The sequence below is a fragment of the Hemiscyllium ocellatum genome, chromosome 45 (assembly GCF_020745735.1).
Source record: "Hemiscyllium ocellatum isolate sHemOce1 chromosome 45, sHemOce1.pat.X.cur, whole genome shotgun sequence".
Classification (NCBI taxonomy): Eukaryota; Metazoa; Chordata; class Chondrichthyes; order Orectolobiformes; family Hemiscylliidae; genus Hemiscyllium; species Hemiscyllium ocellatum.
This window is the reverse complement of record NC_083445.1, coordinates 7816677-7842412: the sequence shown is the minus strand read 5'-3', so window position 1 is coordinate 7842412 and position 25736 is coordinate 7816677. Positions and strand designations below refer to the sequence as shown.

Below are 25736 nucleotides of genomic sequence, written 5' to 3'. Positions count from 1 at the left end.
TACTTACGTCCCATGTCAGGGAGTTGGAAACTATTTCTCCACACTCAAATTTTTATTCTTCTCTGGTTTGGGCAGGGGGATGGGAGTGTCGCTGGTCGAGGCCAGCGCTTGTTCCCCATCTCCGATCGCCCCTAGAATTGAGAGCCATGCTCAGAGTCAACCGTGGTACTGAAGGTCTGGAGACACATGTAGGCCACAGTCAGAGATGGAAATCGGTCATTCTTAAAAAGTACACAGAAGAATTAGGATGGTGTCTATTACTAGGACTAGCGTCACATTTCTACTAATGGCCTAAACATTAATATCGCTAGATATTAATCCAGAAACCCAGGAAATGCTCTGGTGACCCAGGTTCAAATCCCACCTTGGTAGATGTTGGAATTTGAACTCAATAAAACATCTGGAATTAACAGTCTAATGATAACCATATTGATTATCAAAACATCTTCCACTAATGTCCTTCAGGGAAGGAAAGCTGCCGTCCTTACCCTGGTCTGATCTACATGTGATTCCAGACCAACAAAGATGCTATCAACTCTTAACTGTCCTCTGGGCAATTAGAGATGGGTACTAAGTGTTGGCCTAGTCAGTGGCACCCACTCCTTGTGAACGAGTTAAAAGAAATATATTGAAGTACATCAGCGGCTCTAGTAGCGAACCTGCGACCCCCGTATATTCACTTGGGCCAGTCGAACAACATTATCATCACATCGTCTCCCTGACCTTGCTTTGTCGCAAACTTCTTCATCATTTTAAACTGATGGGTCTTCTTCCAATTAGGAAATAGAGGCTACTGAACCTTGAATGAATTGCGGCTTTTGCAAAAGAGGGAAAATGAATGATAGATTGAGTCATTGCTGTACTCCTGTTGATTCTTAAGTCAGCCAGTGCTATCTGTGGTCGATTTCCCTCAGAGAAATCAGCTTAATCTCTTGAAATATTGTTTTTTGTTAATTCAATACAGCATAGGAACAGGCTCTTCGGCCCACCAATTCTAATCCTTATTGAGACCCGCTACTTGCTGCGCTTATGCCATTTCTATCCCCCGTTCATCTCCCATTCATGTGTCTATCAAGATATGCCTTAAATATTGCTGATGTACCTGCTTCCACCAGCTCCACTGACAGTGTATTCTGGGCACCTACCACCGTCTGTGGGAAAAACTCTCTCTCCTTAAACTTCACCCCCCCCCCCTCACCTTGAACCTCCGTCCTCTTTTGTATGCTTCACCTGACAAAGGAGCAACGTTCTGAAAGCTTGTGATTTCAAATAAACCTGTTGGACTATAACCTGGTGTCATGTGACTTCTGACAGTCCATCACCAGTACTTTCACCTCTTGTAGTTGACCTTTCTGACCTGGGGGAGAAAAAAAAGCCTCTGACTGTCCAAAGAGTGACCTGACCTTGTCACACCTGATTGGTCGGTGGATCACGATAACAGAGGGTCGAGGGGTGGCTGGTTTCCTTCAACTGACATCCATCAGAACTCCTGCTCCCCCCCCAAAAAAAATTCTCTGATAAAAACCATCCTGTGTTCCCAACAGCACACTTACATCAGCACAGCTCACTGGATACGGAGAGGCCAAGGGAAAACGTGAAAATAAAAACAAACTTATAAGTGTAGGGTCAGAGATCTACAGAAAAAAGGCCCATCAGCCCGTCATGTCTGTACCTAACTATTCTAACCCCACATTCCATCCCTTAATCCATTGCCTTGTCTGCTCTCTCTGACACAGTTATACGGCCTAGCTTTATTCCTTGTGCTGATCACTCATGTTTCAAGGTGGTTTTTGAGAAAAGATATCTATCAAAGACTAAGTGGAAGTGAGCATTCTGGGCGCGTCAAAATTCAAACCAGTATTGGTCCTTTAAAATGGCTTTGTGGCTGACAGGAAATTTAAACAATTTTTTTTTAAGACACGACAAGCAATGCTGCAGAATTTTACCCAGGAAAGTGCAACGCTGGCTTCATTCCCAGCTTCTGGATTAGAGTGGTGCTGGAAGAGCACAGCAGTTCAGGCAGCATCCGAGGAGCAGTAAAATCGACGTTTCGGGCAAAAGCCCTTCATCGGGAATAAAAAGCTGTCGATTTCAGCCAGTCCATCCCACCACCCCGGGATTGTGCAAATTATCCACGCCCTGTCAGGGAAAAGCACTGGCTTGCATATATGTCATGATTTGGAGACGCCGGTATTGGACTGGGTTGGCGGGGTATAAAGTTAAAAAAAATCACACAACACCAGGTTAGAGTCCAACAGGTTTATTTGGAAGCACTAGCTTTCGGAGCGCTGCTCCTTCTTCACATGTTCCACAACCACCTGAAGGAGCAGCACTCCGAAAGCTAGTGCCTCCAAATAAACCTGTTGGTCTGTAACCTGGTGTTGTGTGATTTTTAACTTTGCATTTATGTGGCGCCTCTCATGAAGTCAGAATGTTCCAAAGCTCTCTTTTGAAAGTGTCGCAATGCAAGAGACACAGCAACCTAAGTTAAACGCAGCAACCGCCCACAATGGCCAGATCATCTGCTTTTTAACAATGTTTCCAAGACCGAGTCTCTTTGAGATTATTTCATCGATGCGGCCACCGCTGGCTGAACCAATATTTGTTGTTCAATCCTAATTCCTCTTGACAAGGTAGAGAAGGAAATCACTGCAGTCTGTAGGGGTGCAGGTACCCCAGTTAGCGAAGGAGTACCAAGATTTAGTCTCCGTGGCAGTGGTGAATGACATGATCAGGAAGGTGTAGGTCTGGGGGGAGCATAGTGAGGTGGCTGTATTCCCATGCAGCTACTGGGTAGTAGAGAGTCAGGAAGGTTGTTGTGGTTGTGGGGATGTTCACCGAGCTGAGAAGTTGAGTTGCAGACATTTCGCCCCCTGTCTAGGTGACATCTCGGAGCCTCCTGTCAAGCGCTGCTGTACAGTATCGTCTGGAATTTATCCACGGACTCTACCAACAAGCACATTGACCTGGAGCCAATATACCGACCACTACAACGACCAACCAGAACAGGCCAACTGGAAGCAGCGGGAACAAAACCAAGTAAACCCCGAACTACAAACCTTTACATGAACCTTGACTTAGGAAGGTGTTATGGGAGCCTTTGATGGGACACACTGCTGACCTGGTGTGCTGCGGAGGAAGTGAATGTTTGAATTGGCTGCTGATCAGGAGCACGGCTTTGTGCCATACAGTGTAGAGCTCCTCAGGCATTGTTAGACTCACACTCCTCCAGAAAAGTGTGGAGGACTCCATCACAGGGAAGAGATGTGAGGGAGTCAGGGATTGAATCACCCACCCCAGAACATCCAGCTGCTAACCATGCTGGGGAAACCCTAGAAGTCTGATTCTGAAAGAAGGCACTGCTGACAGTGCAGCACTCTCTCAGCCTAGCCCCTGCAGCAGGAGCCCAGCCCCTGACCCTCTGTCTTACAGACACTGGCTCGCTCAGAAACCAACAGCTAATGACCTCTCTTAACGCTGGAACATTCAACGTTTGTAAAGTGATCCTCAGGAAGCACGCTGGAAACTGGTGGTTATGGATTCAGAATCCTGCTGTTTGCTAGCTGCAGTTTAAAAAGAGTTATTTTTAAGGCTGTGGTATGTTTGCTGTGTAAATGAGATAGACATTCCATACTGTAAGTGTTTTTTACATTCACTTTGAACAGCCCAGTTAATGGCCTGGTCACTTGACTGCACTCTGACAGTCACAAGATGGAAAGCACTCTGCATTGATGAAAGTTTGGTGGTGGGGGGGAGCTCACCACCAAGCCCACTCAATCCAAACAAAGCCAAAACTGGAACCACCCATTCAGATTGGGAGGTCCTGTTAAACTGGCCAAGGCATAATCCACACTTCGGTGCACACTCCTCCCCTCAGCTCCACACCCACCACCAAACTACTCTCTTGAGAGCCTTATTCAAGTCAGAAACAGCCATTCGGTCAAAAATCCTGGAACTCCCTCTCCAGTAGCACTGTGGACATTTTTCCACCCCCAGGACTGCAACACTTCAGAAACATAAGAACAAGAGTAGGCTATTCAGCCCCTCAAACCTATCCCACCATTCAGTCAATACCTCCGGGTGCTCCGGTTTCCTCCCACAGTCCAAAGATGTGCGGGTCAGGTGAATTGGCCATGCTAAATTGCCCGTAGTGTCAGGTAAGGGGTAAATGTAGGGGTATGGGTGAGCTGCGCTTCGGTGGGTCGGTGTGGACTTGTTGGGCCGAAGGGCCTGTTTCTACACTGTAAGTAATCTAATCTAATCATGGCTGATCTGCAGCCTTGTTCCACAAACCTGCCCCAATATTTTGACTTCACAAAGTTTTCTCTCTCTCATGAACTGATCCTGGCATCCATTGCCGCTTGTGGAAGAGAATTCCAAACCCGTCCCAGCCTTCTGAACATCTCTCCTGAATGGTCTGGCCCTCATTCCAGGACCAAGTGCCCAGCCAGTGGAAATAGTTTATCTCCCATGTGTTTTCCTGTTAATATCATCTTGAATACTTCGACCAGATCATCCCTCTAACCTTCTAAATTCTAGAGAAAAACAGGCCTAATTTGTATCATCTCTCCTCATAACTTAACCGCAGAAATCCAGGTATCATTCTTATAAACCTACGTAGTACTCCCTCCAAGGTCACTCTATCTTTCCTCAGGTGTGGTGCCCAGATATACTCACTGAATGGGGCCTAACCAGGGTTCTGTACAACTACAGCATAACTTCTGCATCCTTGCACTCCTGTAAATATAGAGGCCAGTATTCCATTAGCTTACCTGACTCTTTTCGACATCTCTTTATGACATTTTAAAAGGTCCATGCAGCTGAAGTCCCAAGTCTCTTTGGACAGCAAATGTATTTAACTTCATACCATCTAGAAATTGCCCTGACCTTGTCTACGTTGAACACCATCTGCTACAGCTTTGCCCACTCACTCGGCCTACTGGCCCTTTGAAATTGTATGCTATCATCTACATTGTATGCAGTGCCATCTTACTGTGCGTCAAATTTGGAGACATGACCTTCTGTGTCATTATCTAAGTCATGAATAAATGAGATGAATAATTGAGGCCCCCCTTTGTGGGATACTATTGGTCACATCCTGCCAATTTGAGTACCTACTCATTATCCCTACTTTCTGTCAGCTTCCACTCAAACAATTTCCCAGCCATGACAGTACTTTACCCTCAGTTCTGTAGGCTTCCATCTGGGGTGATAGTCTCTTCTGTGGGCGGCACGGTGGCACAGTGGTTAGCACTGCTGCCTCACAGCACCTGAGACCCGGGTTCAATTCCCGACTCAGGCGACCGACTGTGTGGAGTTTGCACGTTCTCCCCGTGTCTGCGTGGGTTTCCTCCGGGTGCTCCGGTTTCCTCCCACAGTCCAAAGATGTGTGAGTCAGGTGAAGTGGCCATGCTAAATTGCCCGTAGCGTTAGGTAAGGGGTAAATGTAGGGGTATGGGTGGGTTGCGCTTCGCCGGGTCGGTGTGGACTTGTTGGGCCGAAGGGCCTGTTTCCACACTGTAAGTAATCTAATCACTGAGAGATTTTCTCGAACTCCATGTAAATCAGCACCATAGGCAGTTCCCTCTTGGTCACCTCTACAAAAATTAAATTAGGTTCGTCAGGCATGACCTACCTGTCGTGAATCCATGCTGGCTCTCCCCGATTAACTGCAAATTGTCCCCTTCCGTAACTATAGACTCCAACAAGTTCTCCATCACAGATGTTGGGCTAACTGCTCTGTAATGTCCTGACTTTTTTTTTCTTTCGCCCTTCTTAAAAGCCAGAGCAGCATGTGCCAATTCAGTGGAATGACCCCGTATCTAGGCAACTCTGAAAGGTTATAGTGATGTGCTCCCTTACTTCCTTAAACACTCTCGGATGGAAACCATCAGGTCCCAGGGATTTGTCCGTCGTTAATTCTATTAATTTCCTCATTATCGACGCTTTACTTACACTAATTTTATTCAGTCCCTGTTCCCGATTCACAATTAATTTCCTTGAGCCTTCCGGCAAGCTATCTTCCTTTGTTTACTGTAATTACTGAGTAATTATTCAACATGTCAACCGGTTCCCCAGAGTCACTGATAACATCCCCAAAGTTAGTCGTTAGTGGGTCAACAGGACTACTGCTTTCCCTTAATGTAATTATAGAATCGCTTCTGAGTTTGAACATCCCTGACGAATTTCCTTCCATGATCCCTTTTGGTAATTCTTACAAACTGCTTTGTGGCCCTTTGTCATTCCTTGTATCTTTCCCATTCAGCAGGGTCTGTGCGTTTATCTTTCCTGCATTTTGGAAATCCTTTATTTTCGTTTTCTGCTGTCCCTCTGCCTGCGGCTGGTTTTCTTGTAATGTGCAGCATTTTCCACTCAGGGCTATACAGGTAAAATGGTTCTTTAAACATCTTCCCACCGTTTTTCAGTTATTTTACCCATGTGCAGATTTTCCCCAGTTTACTGTAGATAGTCTCGGTCTTATCTCATTAGAGTTAGGCTTATCTAAATCTAAAACTCTAGTAGCTGATGCTTTTCAATTTCAAACGCGACATTGAACTCAATCATATTATGAGCATTATTTTTTATCAATGTTCACGCACAATTAGATTACTAATTAAATCTGGCCCATTACTCATTACTAAATCCAATAGTGCTTGTCTCCTTAGTGAGTCCAGGACATACATCAGCAAAATGAAGGAGCTGGTCATTGACTTCAGGAAGCAGAGTGGAGGGCACGCCCCGACTGTATTGATGGTGCTGAGGTGGAGATGGTCAAGAGCATCACGGTCCTGGGAGTGACGATCACCAACAATCTGTCCTGGTCCACCCACATCGATGCAATGCCCAAAAAAAAGCACAACAACGCCTCTCCTTCGTCAGGAGGCTAAGGAAATTCAGCATGTCCACAAGGACTCTTAGCAATTTTCACAGATGCACCGTAGAAAGAATCCTATCTGGATGCATCACAGTGCGTCACCACAGCCCTGTCCATCAGGCCAACTAGCCTCCTATCCATTGAACTCCATCTATACTTCCTGGGAAAGTAACTAACATAATCAAAGAGAGTCCTCCCACCCTGGTTACACGCTCTTCCACTTTCTGCTATCGGGCAGATGTAAACGCATGAATCAACATACAAACAGATTCAAGAACAGCTTCTTCCCCGCTGTTATCAGACTTTTGAATGGACCTCTCACGTGTTAATTCTGATCTCTCTCTCTGTGGCTGGAACTACTACCCTGATGCACAGTGTATGGTATGATCTATCTGTAGAGCATGCAGAACAACACTTTTCACTGTATCACAATACACATGACAACAATCAGTCAGTCAGACACACGCCAGAAATTCACCATCTTTCTACAGGTGCTCGTCTGCCTCTCCCAATCTGTGTTAAAATTAAATTCCCCCATTAATACTATTCTGCCTTGGCCATGCACTTGCCTAATTTCTGCACCTTTTACAATCTAGCAATTCATACTGTTCCTCAGTTCCACCCATACAGTCCCATCTGAATGCCTTGGCTTCATGATATCTGCCCTCTGCAATGATGCGTTTTTGTTTCTAATCAATAAGGCCAGGCCACCTCCTCTGCCATTTTCCCTGTCCATCCTGTAAACTGGGGTATATTTAACTCCCAACCCCAGACCATCCTGTAGCCATGTCTCAGTAATGGCTACTGTTTCATAATCTCCAATTTGGATTTGTGCCTCAGGGCATTTAATTTATTCCACACACCCCAAACATTTCTATATAGAACTCTTACTCAGGTCAAACATTGTGAGCTGTCCCTCACGAGTGCCCTTGAGGGAAGAAAACTGCCATCCTGACCTGGTCTGGCCTACATGTGACTCCAGACCCACAACAATGTGGTTGACTCTTAACTGCCCTCTGGGCAATTAGGGATGGGCAATGAATGCTGGCCTGGGCAGTGATGCCCTCATCCCACGAATGAATTTAATACCCTCACTGATGCTTTAATTACCCTGTTTATCATTTCTCTGTTCCAGTTTAATCAACACACTTCTGATAGCTTCTGCTGTACCTGAAGTCAGGTTCCTGACTGTTTCTTTACTCTCTGAGCTGTTACTTGATTTTGAAATGGTCTTGACTTGCCTGTTCCATGAAATCATAGAATCCCTAGAGGGGAAAGATAGGCCATTCGGCCCATCACGCATGCACTGACCCTCCGAACAGCATCCCACCCAGAACCAACACCCCCCCCTCCCATCTCCACAACCCGTATCGACTCAGTCTAATCCACACAGGCACGGGGAGAACGTGCAAACTCCACACAGACAGTCGCTTGAGGGTGGAATCGAACCTGGCTCCCGGGCAGCAGTGCTAACCTCTGAGCCACCGTGGTTTCATGGTCTTAATTAGACTCTTAATTCCAGATTTTTATTGGATACAAACTTCACTATCTGCCGTGTTGGGATTTGAACATTATCTTGGTCTCTCGATTAATACTCTAGCAATGATACCACTTGGCCATTGCATCTCCATGGAACGATGCTGAGGGACTCCAGGCCAACTTGGCAATTGCATCATTGTCTGAACACATTTTCTCTGCAGGATTGAGTGTGGCGCAATAGCCCAGCTCTTGCTATGAACAGCAGAAAGAATTACTGCCACCAGAAGGAACTAAACCATGAGTTAATGAAGTCTGTCACACACCCACACACTGAGTGAGCAAAGGCAGAATCACTGGCCAGTATTTTATCAGCAATTGCTTAGCATTGTTGATCAATTTTAATGATCTTAAAACACTCACTCACTTACAGAAAATTCCAGCATCTGTCTATCGACCAGCTGGGGCTCAGCTGCCGCTTGGAGAGTGGACACTTAAAACAGCAGTCCCAAACGACAGTAAGGCTCGGAGTATTTAAACAGGAGGCATTACCCAATTGGATATCTCTCAAGGCAGCTTGCTTCTACATAGAGGACCACTCAACGTAGATAGAGAGGAGCTGGGGGGTTTTTATCCCCCTTCCTCAGAGTCTGTGGCACTTTCTTCCTGAGAGAGTACTGGAAGCCAGTTCAATGAATATTTTTATGGCAGAGATAGCCTTGGTTATTGAGAGAGGGTCAAAGGTTATTGGGGTAGGTGGGAGATTGGAGCAAAGGCCGCAAACAGATCATGGTGGCCAGACGGAACAGCGAAGCAGTCTCAGAGGGCAGAATGGCCTTTCCCTACGCCTAATTTGTTTGTTTGGGGCAGCATGGTGGCTCAGTGGTTAGCAGTGCTGCCTCACAGTGCCACGGACCCAGGTTTGATTCCACCCTCGGGCGACTGTCTGTGTGGAGTTTGCACATTCTCCCCGTGTCTGCGTGGGTTTCCTCCGGGTGCTCCGGTTTCCTCCCACAGTCCAAAGATGTGCAAGTTAGGGTGGATTGGCCAGGCTAAATTGTTCCATGATATCCAGGGATGTGTAGGTGGATTACCCATGGGAAATGCAGGGTTAGGGGATAGAGTAGGAGGGTGGGATGCTCTTCGGAGGATGGGCCGAATGGTGTGCTTTCCATACTGTAGGGATTCTACATTGTTTGGAATTGTCTCCACTGAAATCTGTGCTGGTGTCAGTGGAAAGGGGATAGGAGACAACAGACAGTGAAAGGACAACAGAGGGCAAAAGGTTCAGAGTATTCAAGATTTGAATTGTTATGCTGTGGGATGGGCTGCACGAGAAAGGGAACCAGAAAGAACATTAACTTTCAAAAACAAATTCGATACATTGTTGAACTGTGGTAATCTTTCAAAGAAAAGGGAAAAGTGCAGGAACCAATTGGATAGTTCTTTCACAGAGTCTGCACCAGAACAATGGGCAGAAAGGCCTCCAATTGTGCAGTATGATAGGGAGGTCCAACTCTAGGCCCATGAAGACAGGCAGAGGGACACTCAGGAAAAGGCACACAAAATCTCAAGCTGGGGTTCCCACTAAAGTTAATGGTTTAATCCAGAGGTGGGGAACTTTTTCATTATGTTAGTTGTAATCTAATAAGGCCGCATCCAAGAAACTTCAATTATATACTCTTCAAAATTCACATTTTTTTTTAATTGTGGCGGTCAGTCTGTGAGGATTATTTCATTGAATTTTCTTTTACTCTCTGGTATTTTAAATACATTCATTTTAAGATTAAAATTAAAATAATAAAAGGACATAAAAAACATATCAATAAAAAATAAAAGATTGGTTCTGCAAAATTTGGATTCATTCAAAAGGCCACACACAATGACCTAGAAGGCCGTAGGTTCCCCACCCATGGTTTAGTCAAAGCACAAAAGGTTACTGATTTATCTATTTGGTGGAATCAGGTCAGCAGAAACCGTTGACCAGGTTCCTGTACTTAACTATTTTTACAAATAAGTAAGTTCTAATCACAAGCGAACAGCTCTGAAACACCAGCATATTTGATTCTATGAGTTAAAGCTCATGCACATGCACGCGCACGCGCACACACACACTCTCTCTCACACACACACACACACAAAATTGGTTTTTTGGGTGGAAGGGAAAGATATTTCTTCAGGCTTCAGGCTTCCTTACTGCAGAAAGTGAAGGAGATCACCTGTCCTTCCAAAAGGTCCAAATGCTTCTGCTGGTATCACTCACACCCACAAGCTGCCCAGGAACCAATCACAACTGCTGTCAAGTTGATGCCCTCTGACATTCACGATTGGTCACAATTGCACAAGCTAATTGGTTACTTGTTTCTGGTCAGATCTTACTCGGCACACATGCCCCACTTCCGTACAAACAGCTTCCCCCACCCCATCCCACCCCCAGCACTGCTGAAACAAAGCTGCACATACATACACACACACACAAAATGGAGTTCGAGGTAACTAGCTTTTAGAAGTGCAGTAATTCCTTTCCTAGTTCTTTGGCTTTTTAAGTAGCCCTTTTCTCCCCAGAGTCTGGTCCACAATCAGAAATACAAAACATAAAATGAAACCAGCTTTACAACAGAACAAAACATAAGGAGTGGAAGAAATGTACCAATTAAACATCAAGGACACATAATACCCATCTCCTTAAGAAGATATTGGTGAGGCCACTTTTAAAATACTGGTTGTCCTTCGAGAGGAAAGATTTGTTAAACTTGAGAGGATGCAGAAAAGATTCACAAGCATGTTGCTGGAACTGGAGGATGAGAGTTACGGCGAAAGGCTGAGGAAGGGTCACTCAATCCGAAGCATTAGCTCTGATTTCTGTCCACAGATGCTGCCAGACCTGCTGAGCTTTTCCAGCAATTTCTGTTTTTGTTTCTGATTTACAGCATCCGCAGTTGTTTCAGTTTTTATTTCGAATAGCCTGGGCCTTTTTACCTTGGAGCATCAGAGGCTGAAGGAGTGAATGAGAAAGGTTTATAAAATCATGGCAGGCATGGGGAGGGGTCTTTTCCCCAGGGTAGGGGGAATCTAAAAGTAGAGGGCATAGGTTTAAGGTGAGAGGGGCAAGATTTAAAGTGACAACTTTTTCCACACAGAGGGTGGTGCATGTATGGAACGAGCTGCCAGAGGAAGTGATGGAGGCTGATATAATTACAACATTTAAAAGGCATCTGGATGGGAATATGAATAGGAAGGGTTTAGAGGAAAATGGACCAGGTGCTAGCAAATGGGACCTGGTCAGATCAGGAAGTCTGGATGAGTTCCCTTAAGAAGGGAAATTGAGAGAGGGAGAGAGACAGACACAGACACAGAGAGAGAGAGAGAGAGAGAGAGAGACAGACAGACAGACACAGAGAGAGAGAGAGAGAGAGAGAGAGAGAGAGAGAGACAGAGAGACAGACAGACACAGAGACAGACAGACACAGAGACAGACAGACACAGAGACAGACAGACACAGAGACAGACAGACACAGAGAGAGAGACACACACAGAGAGAGAGAGACAGACACAGAGAGAGAGAGACAGACACAGAGAGAGAGAGAGACAGACACACAGAGAGAGAGAGAGAGACAGACACACAGAGAGAGAGAGAGACAGACACACAGAGAGAGAGAGAGAGAGAGACACACAGAGAGAGAGAGAGAGAGAGAGACACACAGAGAGAGAGAGAGAGAGAGAGACACACAGAGAGAGAGAGAGAGAGAGAGAGACACAGAGAGAGAGAGAGAGAGACACAGAGAGAGAGAGAGAGAGAGAGACACACAGAGAGAGAGAGAGAGAGAGAGACACAGAGAGAGAGAGAGAGAGAGACACACAGAGAGAGAGAGAGAGAGAGAGAGAGAGAGACAGACAGACAGACACAGAGAGAGAGAGAGAGAGAGAGAGACAGACAGACAGACAGAGAGAGAGAGAGAAAGAGAGAGAGAGAGAGAGAGACAGACAGACAGAGAGAGAGAAAGAGAGAGAGAGACCGACACAGAGAGATAGTGAGAGACAGAGAGGCGTGCACGCAGAGTGGTTTAGAGGGCTAATTCTAGAACTTCAGGTTCAGGGAGCTGAAGGCATTTCCACGAATGAGAAGTGAAGACCTGGTGGAACCCAGAGACCATGAGAGTGAAAGAGACTGGAGGAAGGTCACAGGGATGCCACAGAGGGCTCAAGCACGTGGATGTTCATTGAAGCATTGCCGGCCGGGAACCACGGGAGGTTAGCAGACCCGGGGGTGATGGACAGACGCACCTTTTACCGGATTGGATGGGGGGGGGGGGGGGGGGAGCAGAATTTTGGATGAGCTCACGTTCAGCAAGGTCAGAAGTGGGAGATCAAACCAGGAGAGGAATTGGACAGAAAGCCATGGGGTTACAATATAATAACAAAACGCCTGCTGCAAATGATACCAATGTGGTATTTCTTGCTTATCGCTATACATCCCCAGTCAGACATCAGACTGATGTATCAGGCCATGGATTTGCAAAGCTCACAACACCTGGGATGAACGGGATCTTTGAGAGAGATTTGTCAAAGGCCTGATAACAGCCTGCCTGCTTTGACAGCATTGGACTTGAAGAGGAATTTCATCGCTCTAGAACAGTGGGTTGCCAGTTACCCTGGATTGCCTTGGAGTCTCCAGGAATTAGAAATAAATCTCTACCTTACTGTCACAAGCAAACCCCTTGTGGAAACATTAATATAGGATTGGGTTTTTCTTTAAACATTTCTGTTCACTGATCGGCGTCATGCTTGGAAAGATTGAGCAAGTTGGGCCTATAGTCATTGGCAATGTGAAGGGTTAGAGACATCTGGATGAGTATATAAATAGAAAGGGTTTAAATCTTGGACCATAAGATTTTGTGGAGGCTGGATTGGGTAGATCCTGAGATGATAGTGAGACCATCCATCTTGAAACGTTTAAAATGATAAGGGGCTCCTAGTTAAGAAGGAAGAATTTCCCCTCTCAGCCAGTTGTTAAACTTTGGAATTCTCTTCCCCAGAAAGCACTGGAGGCTAGGTGACTGAATACATTTTAAGAAAAAAAAGATTAGTGATCAACAAGGGAGATGATAGGCATCGAGGAGCCAGGCAGAAAAGTGGCATCAAGGCCACAATCAGACCAACCATGCTCTTCATCAATTTTGGAACAGGCTTCATAGAATTCCTTCAATGTGGAAGCTGGCCATTCAGCCCGTTGAGTCGACACTGCCCCTCTGAAGAGCATTCCATCCAGACCCACCCTACCTCTACCTTATAACCCTGCAATCCCCATGACTAACCCATCTAGCTAGCACATCCTTTGGCGCTATGGGCAACCTAGCATGGCCAATTCCCTGAACCTGCACATTTTTGGACCGTGGAGGTGGGGGGGGGGGCGGGGGGGTGAGGAGGAGTTCCGGAGCACCCAGAGGAAACCCACGCAGACACGGGGAGAACGAGCAAACTCTACCAACAGTTGCCAGAGACTGGAATTGAACCCAGGTCCTGAGTAACCGTGCCATATCTGATGGGCCGAATAGCCCAGTCTAGCTCCTACTTCCTATACTGTAAACAATGTTGTTTGACTGGGCAGCACAGTTATAGGTTCTCTCGTAAAACCCCTTGGAATACAATGCGACCAAAGTTGGACTCTTCCCACTCTGGGGAAGGATGGGGACACAGATGTTCATTTAGTCAGCTTCTCACATGGGTATGTGGGTTGGTTCTGAGGCTCCTTGTTTTTAAATAGAATTCACTTCTTCTCCTAACCCAAGTCAAACACAAAGGTTACTGTCCAAATCTTTCAAAGATCCCATGTAGGAGGCACCTAAAATTCACCTAAATCCGACTCAGTTGTCTTGTTGTAGCAATACTTAGAGAAACCGTATGTTAAAAACACATGTCCCACAATATGAAGACCCTGCCCACTTTATTCTTCTCAATACATTATTCTTCTGAAACGGAATCAGCTGTTGTCCACAATTCTATTAAACAGATCCTTAGCAACAGTCTGGGAACAATAATGTAAAAAGCATGATATTACTGCATCCAATGTCACTAAATCCTTGCGATTTTGAAAAGAAATATGACAAGACTACACAATGGACAATGGAGCATTTATAACTGTGCCAATTCTCAGCACCCAAAATAATCACACAAAGGAGTCATGTGGTATATGAATTTCAGTGCCAGTATGATGCCAGATATTTGTCTGTACGTCTCATCGACGGGTTAATCATCTCTCTTTGGCTGTACGTGACAACTGCAGTACTGACCAAACTCAGTCATCACTCAGAATATTGAATCCAATAGCGTTGTGATTGGACAACACTTGCTAAACAATTCAGACGGTGCTGAGAATCACACGAACAGCCAATGTAAGATTATCATAGTTGGGCTCATGATTTGGCTCAGTTGTGTGTGCTGGAAACACACACAGGGCCCTGTCATTTACAAACAGGATCGTGAAGGATCAATGATTGTTCCTTTTGAGATTTGATGTTGCTGGAATTCTGTCCGGATGGAGTACAAGACGGAAAGCTTCGATAGCGTGGTTTGATGTAGCAGTAGGAAAAAGTGAGGACTGCAGATGCTGCCTGACCTGCTGCGCTTTTCCAGCAACACATTTTCAGCTTTGATGTAGCAATACTCAGGTTCTGTCCCACCAAACAGCTGCTTATATTTGTAAAAGATTGCATTTGAAAACATATGGAGCCTTGAACACAGGATTCCCTCCAAAACACCTCCCGGCTAACGGAAGTACTGAGGAGTAACTGCTATTTTGTTACTCGCTGAAAGAAAAAGGTGCTCTCACTGAGCAAGTCTCATTACCCAGGCACTAAGAGATTAATCATCGCTGTTACAGGCAAATAGTTTTTAAGTAATGCTGCTTGTCAAAAGTTGCATTTAAATCAGCATCACTGACTGAGTCAGCTGCAAACAAACCTGAGGTAACTGACTCAGTGGCATACTTTCATCTGAACGGGAATGGGAGCCTTTTTTTTATTTAACTCATGATGTTGAATCAATTCAGCCCTCTGGTTGGTTCAACTGCACCAAGAAGTTTCCATCATCAAGTGAACAGATAGTTAGCATAAGGTTTAGAATGGACCAGAGTTTAACACTAGCTACCATTGACAACTGGCCTCCCTGTTTGCAGAACTTTACCATGGGACAGAGGTGCTGGAAAAACGCAGCAGGCCAGGCAGCATCCGAGGAGCAGGAGAAGGGCTTATGCCCGAAATGTCGATTCTTTATGGAGATGACAGGTACAGAGTGAGAGAGTCAAATATTCTTTCACAGACAAAGCTGGGAGAAGCTAAGTACTAAAAATGTGTTGCTGGAAAAGCACAGCAGGTCAGGCAGCATCCAAGGAGCAGGAGAATCAAGAAGGATTTTACCTCCTTCCACCTATTGCATTTCCAACGCCCCTCCCCCAAGTCCCTCCTCCCTACCTTTTATCTTAGCCCTGCTTGACACACCTTCCTCATTCCTGAAGAAGGGCTCATGCCCGAAACTTCGATTCTCCTGCTCCTTGGATGCTGCCTGACCTGCTGCGCTTTTCCAGCAACACATTTTCAGCTCAGATCTCCAGCATCTGCACTCCTCACATTCTCCGAGAAGCTAAGTGCTACCTGAATCAAATACTTCGCTGACTCGACAATTCAAAATACTGTGCACTATTGGCATCTACTAATTCATACATTGCATCGAATTACACATTGTAACATGCATCTCCACACCCGATTAGACTGAGCGCAGGTAGCAGACAATTCGGTTTACACTTGCCCTCAGTGAATTGGGTTCATTGTCAGAATGTAAGAAATGAGAACCAGTTGGTTCCTCAAGCCTCTTCCATCATCCCAGATGACTGTGACTGATCCACTTCTGGAATTCATTTCCCACCGATCCCCAAATGATTCTCCTATTGGTCCAGTTTATGGATCTCAATCTTGAGCATTCTCAATCCACTGCCCTGAAGGATAGAAATTTCACAACTTCGAGGGAAGAAATTTCTTCTCCAACTTAGAGACAAATGGATGCCCCTTTATCCCCAAAGTTATGGCCGCTTGTCCTTGGCTCTCTGTATCGGGGAAAATACTCGTGTACATCTCAGAAAACCAACACTGAACATTCACATTCCCGCTCCATGGATGCTGCCAGAGCTGCTGAGTATTTCTAGCAACTTAGTCCCTTTCCTTCTGATTTCAGAATCTGCAGATTTTTGCTTTTATAGGTCGTGTTTAATGATAATTCTCGCTGTTTTAGTCCACAGTTGAGAAGCTTGTTTTGTTGCACCACCAGCAGTCCAGGTCCCTCCAGGATGATAGATTAGATTTGATTAGACTACTTAGTGTGGAAACAGGCCCTTCGGCCCAACAAGTCCACACCGACCCGCCAAAGCGCAACCCACCTATTCCCCTACCCCTACATTTACCCCTTACCTGACACTACGGGCAATTTAGCATGGCCACTTCACCTGATCCACACATCTTTGGACTGTGGGAGGAAACCGGAGCACCCAGAGGAAACCCACGCAGACACGGGGAGAACATGCAAACTCCACACAGTCAGTCGCCTGAGTCGGGAATTGAACCCGGGTCTCTGGCGCTGTGAGGCAGCAGTGCTAACCACTGTGCCACCGTGCCGCCCACATAGGTCAAAGGGTATAATGGCAACGTTACTGGATTCAAAATCTAGAGGCCCAGGCTAATGATCTGAGGGCATGGTTTCAAATCTTACCATGGATAGTGGGTGGAATTTAAATTTGATTAATAAATCTGAAGTGTAGAGTTAGCCTTAACAATGATGAGTATGAAACATCATTTTGTGTTGCAAGAACACATTTGATTTGCTCTTTAAGGAAGGAAATCTACCAGCTTTATTTGGTCTGACCTACATGTGGCTCCCGATCCACAGCAAGGTCGTTGATTCTTAACTACCCCGCGAAATGGCCAAGCTAACCACAGCACTCATGGGTCATTCAGGACAGGAAACAACCCAGCCAGCAATTCCACATCTCCCATGAAAGAAGAACGGAAAGGAAGGGGGAATTGTTTTCATTCTGGCCTCGTGAGAGCAACGTTACAAAGCACTGATGTTGCTGGAATACAATCACTTTGATGTGGGATGTTTCTGATATTCACTTGTGGGATGGAGCTGTTGATAGGTGGTGAGCTGCCGCACTCAGACCCACAATGGCCTGAGGGAAGGGAGTTCCAAGATTTTGACCCAGCCACACTGAAGGAACGGCAATATATTCCCGAGTCAGGATGGTGAGTGGCTCGGAGGGGAACTCGCAGGGGGTGGTGCTCCCATTTATCTGCTGCCCTTGTCCTTCTAGATGGTTGTGGGTTTAGAAGGTGCTGTCTGAGGTGAAATTCTAGTTCATATTGTGCTTTGCCAATCAAGGGGGAAGGGGGAATAAACGTGGTGCCAATCATGAGGTTGTTTGAACCCATCTAATCAACAAAACATATGTTTGGAAGTTCCATCCAATCAGGAGCCACCTCTTCTGAGTTTGCGAAGTACCTCCCCCTGGTGGTTTGACGGTACCGTTTACACAGGCCTGGTAAGGTCTTTTGTCTCACTCCTTACTTTGTGCTGAGCTGGATTATCTCTGCCAGGGTAACATCACAGAGTTCCATTTAACTTCACTAGCCCCAGGCTAGGGAGTGGATTCAATTCATCCGAGTTCCCTGGCTCCAACAACTATCTCTTTGTTGTGAACAAAGCTAAATTGGTACTTTTGAAACACCATATGGGCCTAATCAAACATTTCAAGACCATGTCTTACTACCATTACAAAGTGGCATGATTATGAACATGCAGATACAATTAGATTACATGCAACTACACGGTACTATAAAAGACAGGTTATGTTGGGTTGAGTGTCACTTCCAATCCCAACCAGTCCATGGGTTTGGGGACTGGGGAAAGGGACATGATAGAGGCAGCATTTTAATTACCAGTGAGTGGAAAGGAGAGTAAAGCCAACTGAAAGCTAATAATTCCTCCACCTTTAGCCCACCCACAGTTTGCCCTTGCCGTCCCTACATCACAGCCGCTGAATCACAGGGGTTCAGCGCAGGAACCCCCACTGCAGCTCCGACAGTGAAAAAGAAAAGACTTGCATTTATAAAGCACTTTGCACGATAACCTATTGATGTCCCAAAGTACTTTACAGCAAATAAATTATTTTTAAAGCATAATCAGTGTTGTAATGTAGAAAATGTGGTAATGCAGTCTGTGGGGACGATGGCACTGGGGTAATGTCACTAGACCAGTAATCCAGAGGCTGGGACCAATACTCTGGGGGAAAGCAACTGATGGGATTTGAAGTCAATGTAGAATTGGAGTTGGCTTCGCTATGGACGTTATTGTCACTTGTTGCTTAAAACACTATCCTAATGCTCTTTGGGAAAGGAGCTCTTTTGAAAAGGTCTGCTGACCTTACCTGGTTTGGTCTACATGTGACCTCCAGACCCTAGAGCAATGTAGCTGACTCTTCACTGCCCTCTACAACGGTCTAGAAAACCATTCAAAGGCAAATGGCAATGAACAACAAATACTGGCCTCGCAACACCACCACAGCCATTAAAAAGCAGCAATGGGATCATCAGCAGATAATACTTTGCTTGGTGATGTTAACCAAGGAAGGGCTTATACAGAAACGCCGGGTCTCCTGCGCCTCGGAAGCTGCCTGACCCGCTGTGCTTTTCCAGCGCCACACTTTTTGACTGAGGAATATATTGGCCAAGACACCAGGGACAATGGCTGTTCAAACTAAGTGCCATGGGATCTTTTACTCCCACAGCACTATCCGATGGATCAGGCAGATGGGGTCTTCCATCGACAATGCATCCAAAACTGCACTGAACCACTCCCTCTGCATTTAAGGCCAGGAGTGCAAATGGAGTCCGTGAGACTTGGAGGGGAGTGTGGGGCCAGCTGAAACGCAGTTGTAGTCCCAATCAGACTTTGAACCAAGACCATGTCCACTCGGGCCTGTCGCCCCCAGTGGTGTGTGGGTGAGGAAAAGCAGGAGAGCTCTTGCTGATGTTTCAGCCAAACATTCTCTCTCCCTCCACTTTGCTGAGAAAGTGAAATTTGTTTCTCAAGCCAAATGGTAGGATCTTGTGAAAGCAAAAATACTGCAGGCGCTGGGAGACTGAAATAAAAACAGAAAATGCTGGAGAAACTCAGCAGGTCACCCAGTAGAGACACAGAGAGAGAGGGGGACGGAGAGAGAGAGAGGGGGACGGAGAGAGGGGGAGCGGGGGGGGGGGGGGGGGGAGGAGAAGGGGGAGGGGGGAGAGGGGGGGAGGAGAAGAGTTAATGGTTCGAGTCTGGTATGCCTCTTCCACGGGAGCCCCATTGGACCTTGTGGGATCTTGCTGTAACACTACAGATTTACAACATTGATCCCACTTGGGGATGCCTGGGAGTTGTGAACCATGCTGTGGAAATGTAACATTGTTTATTTGCCTTAGTTTGTGCATAGGACATTCTCGCTGAGACTGTGGGGAGCTCTCCTGAACTCCCCCTTTTTTTCTGACAGAGTACGGGGTGTGATAATGACGGAGTTTAAAAGGGCCGCTGAGTAAGAGCAGCAGGAACAGGAACAGGGCGACAGAAAAGCTTTGGAAACCACTCCCAACAGCACAGCTCAGTAATGAGCCATTCATAACTGAATAATGAACCCAGTGCAGGGAACAGTGCAGAGTAGCCCCAAGCTCTAGGAGGGGCAGGAACAGAGTTAGTCAATTAGTCATAAAGTCATAGAGATGTACAGCATGGAAACAGACCCTTCAGTCCAACCCGTCCATGCTGACCAGATATCCCAACCCAATCTAGCCCACCTGCCAGCATTTGGCGCGTATCCCTTTAAACCCTTCCTATTCATATACCCATCCAAATCCCTTTTAAATGTTGCAATTGTACCAGCCTCCACCACTTTCTCTGGCAGCTCATTCCATTCACGTACCACCCTGTGTGTGTGAAAACGTTGCCCCTTAGGTCTCTTTTATATTTTTCCCTGAACCTATGCTCTCTAGTTCTGGACTCCCCGACGCCAGGGAAAAGACTTGGTCTATATATCCTTTCCAAGCCCCTCATGATCTTATAAACCTCTATAAGATCACCCCTCAGCCTCCCACGCCCCAGGGAAAACAGCCCCAGCCTGTTCAGCCTCTCCTTATAGCTCAAATCCTCCAACCCTGGCAGCATCCTTGTCAATCTTTTCTGAACCCTTTCAAGTTCCACAACGTCTTTCTGAAGAAAGATAGAAAGGAGGGTGCTGTACTCATAGTCTGCCGACTGGAAGTAGTGATGGGGCAGGGCTATTGTGAAGAGGGTGTGGGTGTGTGTATGACTCTGATGAACATGGGTTTGAGGGTGGTGGCCAATTAGGAAGCCAGTGGGAGACATTTATGACAATCTGGAGCAGACTGGTCTGAGGGAGCTGCAGTTTATGAAGGAGAGCAAGCGAGAGAGAGCGAGAGCGGTAGACAAGGAGGCGGTCACTGGGCAGGATTCACAGAACACTGGGCAGGTCCCAGATATTCCCTGCAGGTGCAAAGTGATCTTCTCCTCTCCTCCTTCCTCCCCAATCTCACCGACTCATTTTCACACCCTGGGCTCATGGGAACTGGGCATCAGATTCCTCTGTTTGAGTTTTTCCAGTGGCTCAGTGGTTGACACTGCTGCCTCACAGAACCCGGGTTCGATTCCAGTCTCAGGCGACCGCCTGTGTGGAGTTTGCACAGTCTCCCCTGAGTCTGCGTGGGTTTGCTCCGGTTTCCTCCCACAGTCCAAACACGTGCGGGTTTTGGTGGACTGGCTTTGGGAAATTGCCTATAGTGTTCAGGGATGTGCAAGGCTGGGTGGGTAGGCCATGGGAAACGGAGGGTTATAGGGTGGGTCTGGGTGGAATGCTTTTCAGAGGGTCGGTATGGACTCGATGGGCTGAATGGCCTACTACCCCCACTGTAGGGATTAGACAACCTACCACCATTCACCCTCCGGATTTTGAAAGAAACTCAACTGAGTTCCTCGATCTTAATTTCTCCTTCCCTCTGCATTTTCCTCCATGCCCACAAATCCCTCCCAACTGTTTCTCTCCCCCTACTCTTTCAGTCCAACCCTCTTCCCCACCCTACTCCTCATTTACCCCCTTCCCCACCCTCCTCCCCATTTCTCCCCAGTTACCCCCTTGTCCACCCTCCTCCCCATTCCCCCCCCCTTCCACGCCCTCCCCATTCCCACCCCCCCTTCCCCTCCCCCCCCCCCCATTCCCTCCCCCCCCTCCCCATTCCCCCTGGACGCCTCTCCCCAACCTGCAGCTGCCTACACAGTCCTCTGCCTGTAACCTGTCACCATTCAGCCACTCTATTGCCAGCTGATTTTGGATGTTTAAGATGCCCCCACCCCGGAATAAGCCCCAGAGGAGGGGAGGGGAGTGAGAGAACTCCTTGGGTAGACCGTGTTCCCCAGCGGAGTGGGACTGAGCGTGTTCCTAGGGAGGGTTAAAAGGCTGATGGGGCGAGGCTCCGGAACAAGGCGTAGCGCCACCCTCACTAACAGCTGCTGATGTTCCAGGTAAATACCCCTTCAGCACCCTTACACCCCCTTAAATACCCATTCTAACAATAACAAGCACAACACCATGGTGGGGAGGTGCAGGTCCATAGCCCCCTGCTGAGTACCCTTTCAAAATAAAAGTGAACTTAACAGAAATTAAAATGTACATCTTGTTAAAACAACACCCAGTCTTGTGCAGATAAACTTCACTTAACCAAATTAAAATCACATCAAAAGTCTCCGATGAAACAGCAAAATGGAATCCCCAATTGGAAATTCGATATTTCAAAGTCTTATGATGTACTCATTACAAATGCATGTTAAATATTTACCATCTCCCATCCCCTTGCTAATCAGCTGTCTCGATTTAAACAACCTTGTAAGCAAATTTCTCGATTAAAAAAATTATTTCCACCGCGCCCATGGGGATTATCGAGTTGCAGAACTTTGTAAAGAGGCATTGCTGCGGCTAATGGAACCGACGGGGCAAACTGCAGAGTGTTCCTTACCTTGTCTATGTGTCCGTCTTTCCCCTGACTGGGAACTGGAGACTCAATCTACCCGGATCTGCACACACAAGGGAGGGAGGGAAGGTGTGTGTGTGTGTGTGAGAGAGAGAGACTGATACAACACCAGACCGCAGCAATCAAGCTCCACCATCATCCACCCAACAAGAAAACACACACACACACATTCAGAGATACACAGCCACTTACAGATCAATCGATAGAGGGACATTACTACTGTGCAGGGAATTCCTGTGAAAATTACAAAACGGGATCAGAAATGTTTGCTCATGTTCAATCCTATCTTAACTCCAGAACTCCCCTTCCTAAGCTAGACCTCCGTCTTTCTCTTGAAAACAGCCTCTTTACCCAAGCAATTGGCCACCTATCCTAATATGTGACCATCAGAAATCGGAACTGGAGTAGCCCAACCAATCTCCACCCCTATTCAAGAGGATCACAGTTGCTTGGTCATTTCCGACCCATTCCCCAACTGACCAAGAAACTATCCAACTCAATCATAAATTCATACAAGGTTTCTGACCCCCACACCTCTCTGGGGCAAGGTGTTCCAAAGACTCACAACCCCCTGAGGGAAGAAATTCATCCTCATCTCAGTGGCACCCCTTTATTCTGAGACTATGCCCCTCTATCCCAGACTCTCCCATGAGGAGAAACCTCCTCTCAGCATTGACCCCGTCAAGCCCCTTAAAAATCCAACATGTTTCAACGAGATCACCTCTCAATCTTCTAAACTCCAGGGTCCCAACCTGTTTGACCATTGCTCATTAGACAACCCCTCCACACCTCTGGCTCAGTGTTAAACGTGTTAGCGATGTTATATCAATGGAAAGTCTGCTGCTTTGTTAAAAATCCAGTAACGCCCTTGCACTCATGTCAACACTCATGAACGAACGTGGGACTCTCACTGATGATGTTACCGGGTATGGTGACGAAACATCTGAAAACAAACCATCCAGCTCAGCGAGCTAACTTACAGACTTAAAAAGGAACAGATCGGTTACAAGAATTCAAAGGGTTTGAAATGTAAGTGTTTTTCTTTCCTCTGTGAGACCACTTTGGAGCAGTATTCCATCTTGCTTGTTCTGCAGATCTTTGGAACCTGGGTTGGAGTATTTTCGCAATGAAGAGAGGATGGATAGGCTCAGTTCTTTCTAAGGTTAGATTCCCTACAATATGGAAAACAGACCATTTGGCCACAATGACTCCACACTGACCATCCGAAAAGTAACCCACCCGTTCCCCTACATTTCCCCCTGACTAATGCACCTAACACTATGGGCAATTTAGCACGGCCAATCCACCCCAACCTGCACATCTTTGGACTGTGGGAGGAAGCCGGACCACCCAGAGGAATCCCACACAGACACGGGGAGAATGTGCAAACTCCACACAGACAGTCACCTGAGGCTGGAATTGAACCTGGGTCCCTGGCGCTATGAGGCATCAGTGCTAACCAAAGATTAATTTCTTTCAAGTAGAGAAGGTTGAGTGATAGCTGACCTGATTGAGATGCATAAGAGTATGAGGGATATGGACAGGGTGGATAGGAAACAGCTGTGGCCTTTAGTTGAAGGGTCAATAGAATCATAAAATCCCCTATAGTGTGGAAGTAGGTCATTTAGTCAATGGAACCCACACTGCCCCTCTGAAGAGCATCTCACTCAGACCTACCCCCATTCCTGTCAGCCTGCATTTCCATGGCTAATCCACACTATGGACAATTTCCCACGGCCGACCCACCGGATTGTGGGAGGAAACCAGAGCACCTGGAGGAAACCCGCACAGACACGGGGAGAACGTGCAACCTCCACCCAGGCAGTCACCCGAGGCTGGAATCGAACCTGGGTCCCTAGCGTTGTGAGGCAGCAGTGCTAACCACTGAGCCACCGTGCCGCCCACCAAGCTGGGATGGGGCTCATTATTTTAAAGTGAAAGGGCAGGAGATTTTGAAAGGATTTGTGGAAAATAATTTTCACCCAGAGAGCAGGGAACCTCAAAATCTTTAAAAGGTCAGGGAATGCACAAACAGTTGGAATATCAGAGCATTCAAGGCTAGTACTGGAAAGTGGGATTAGTACAGTCTCGATGGGCCAAAGGGCTTCTTTTGCACTGTAGATTACATTCGTCTTAGTTACTTGGAGATCAGGTGTAGTGTTGGCTATTTGCAATGCAAAACACCTCTGCACAGAGACAATTGCTGCTCAGCCCAGAGGAGTACCCTGGAGGAAACCCACGCAGACATGGGCAGAATGTGCAAACTCCACACAGACAGTCGCCCGAGGGTGGAATTGGCGCTGTGAGGCAGCAGTGCTAACCACTGAGCCACCGTGCCGCCCTATGGATGGATCAGCTTCTTCAACAGAACCATCCCTTTGGGGGTGGAGTACAGAGACTCTTGCAAACCATTGCGTCCTCGGCGACCCTCTCCAATCCTCTGACTGTGAACTTCCTCAGTTCCAAACGGTTTGAACGTCCACCTTCTACCTGCCAGAGTGCCTCCCTTTCAGATGAGCTGGTAAACTGAGCCTCTGTTTGCTCCCCTCGGGTAGATGTTAGTACAAGATAAAAGCTAGAGTGGTTCCCACCAGTTCTCCCCAGTGCCCTGGACCAATAATCAACCAATAACTAGTCATTACCACCTGGTCAACTCTTGAGGAACATGCCATGTGCAAACTGGGTTCTGTGTTACCCGCACTACAATATGGGCCGAAACTTTAAACAATACATCAAACTTTTTAGGAATTCCTGAGATTTAAAAGGCACTGCATAAACAACACAAATGACTACAATATCAATGAGGAAATGAACTGGAAGATGAATAATTGATTGGATTACGGGGAACCAGCAGGAGAGTTAAGACTGATGGGATACTGTAGCTTCTCCAAATAACCAGCACAGTTGGACAAAGTCACTTCCTTTGATATAAATTCTAACACGGTTTTAAAATGCAACATTTTTTATTAGATTTGAAGATGGAATCTTCCTTTTTACCTCAGTGAAAAAATCCCACATTCCTCACTGACAGTGGTAAAGGGATCTGTCCTGTTAAGCAATTCCGCCATCTAGTGAGTAAAATGTGAAGTGCTGCGACAACTCCCAGGAGCCTGACTTGGGGTTCATTTACCTCACTTCTGCGGGATACCACCCTCTGTAGAGTTATTTCAGTGGCAACAGTGGCAGCATGGTGGCTCAGTGGTTAGCCATCGGCTTCTGCAGGATGGCTGACCAGTAGACTCTCCCTCTTTTAGTGGGAAGGGTTT

The 25736-nt window shown here is 46.6% G+C and overlaps 1 protein-coding gene across 1 annotated transcript in view; it reads right to left on the bottom strand.

The window, feature by feature from the left end:
* rab3da (RAB3D, member RAS oncogene family, a) overlaps positions 1-22551 on the bottom strand; it is a 56367-nt gene extending 33816 nt beyond the window's left edge. The window contains exon 1 of the mRNA XM_060855314.1: positions 22456-22551. The gene's annotated coding sequence lies outside the window, so the exon portion shown is untranslated. The remainder of the gene's footprint in view (positions 1-22455) is intronic.
* Between the last annotated feature and the right edge of the window lie 3185 nt (positions 22552-25736).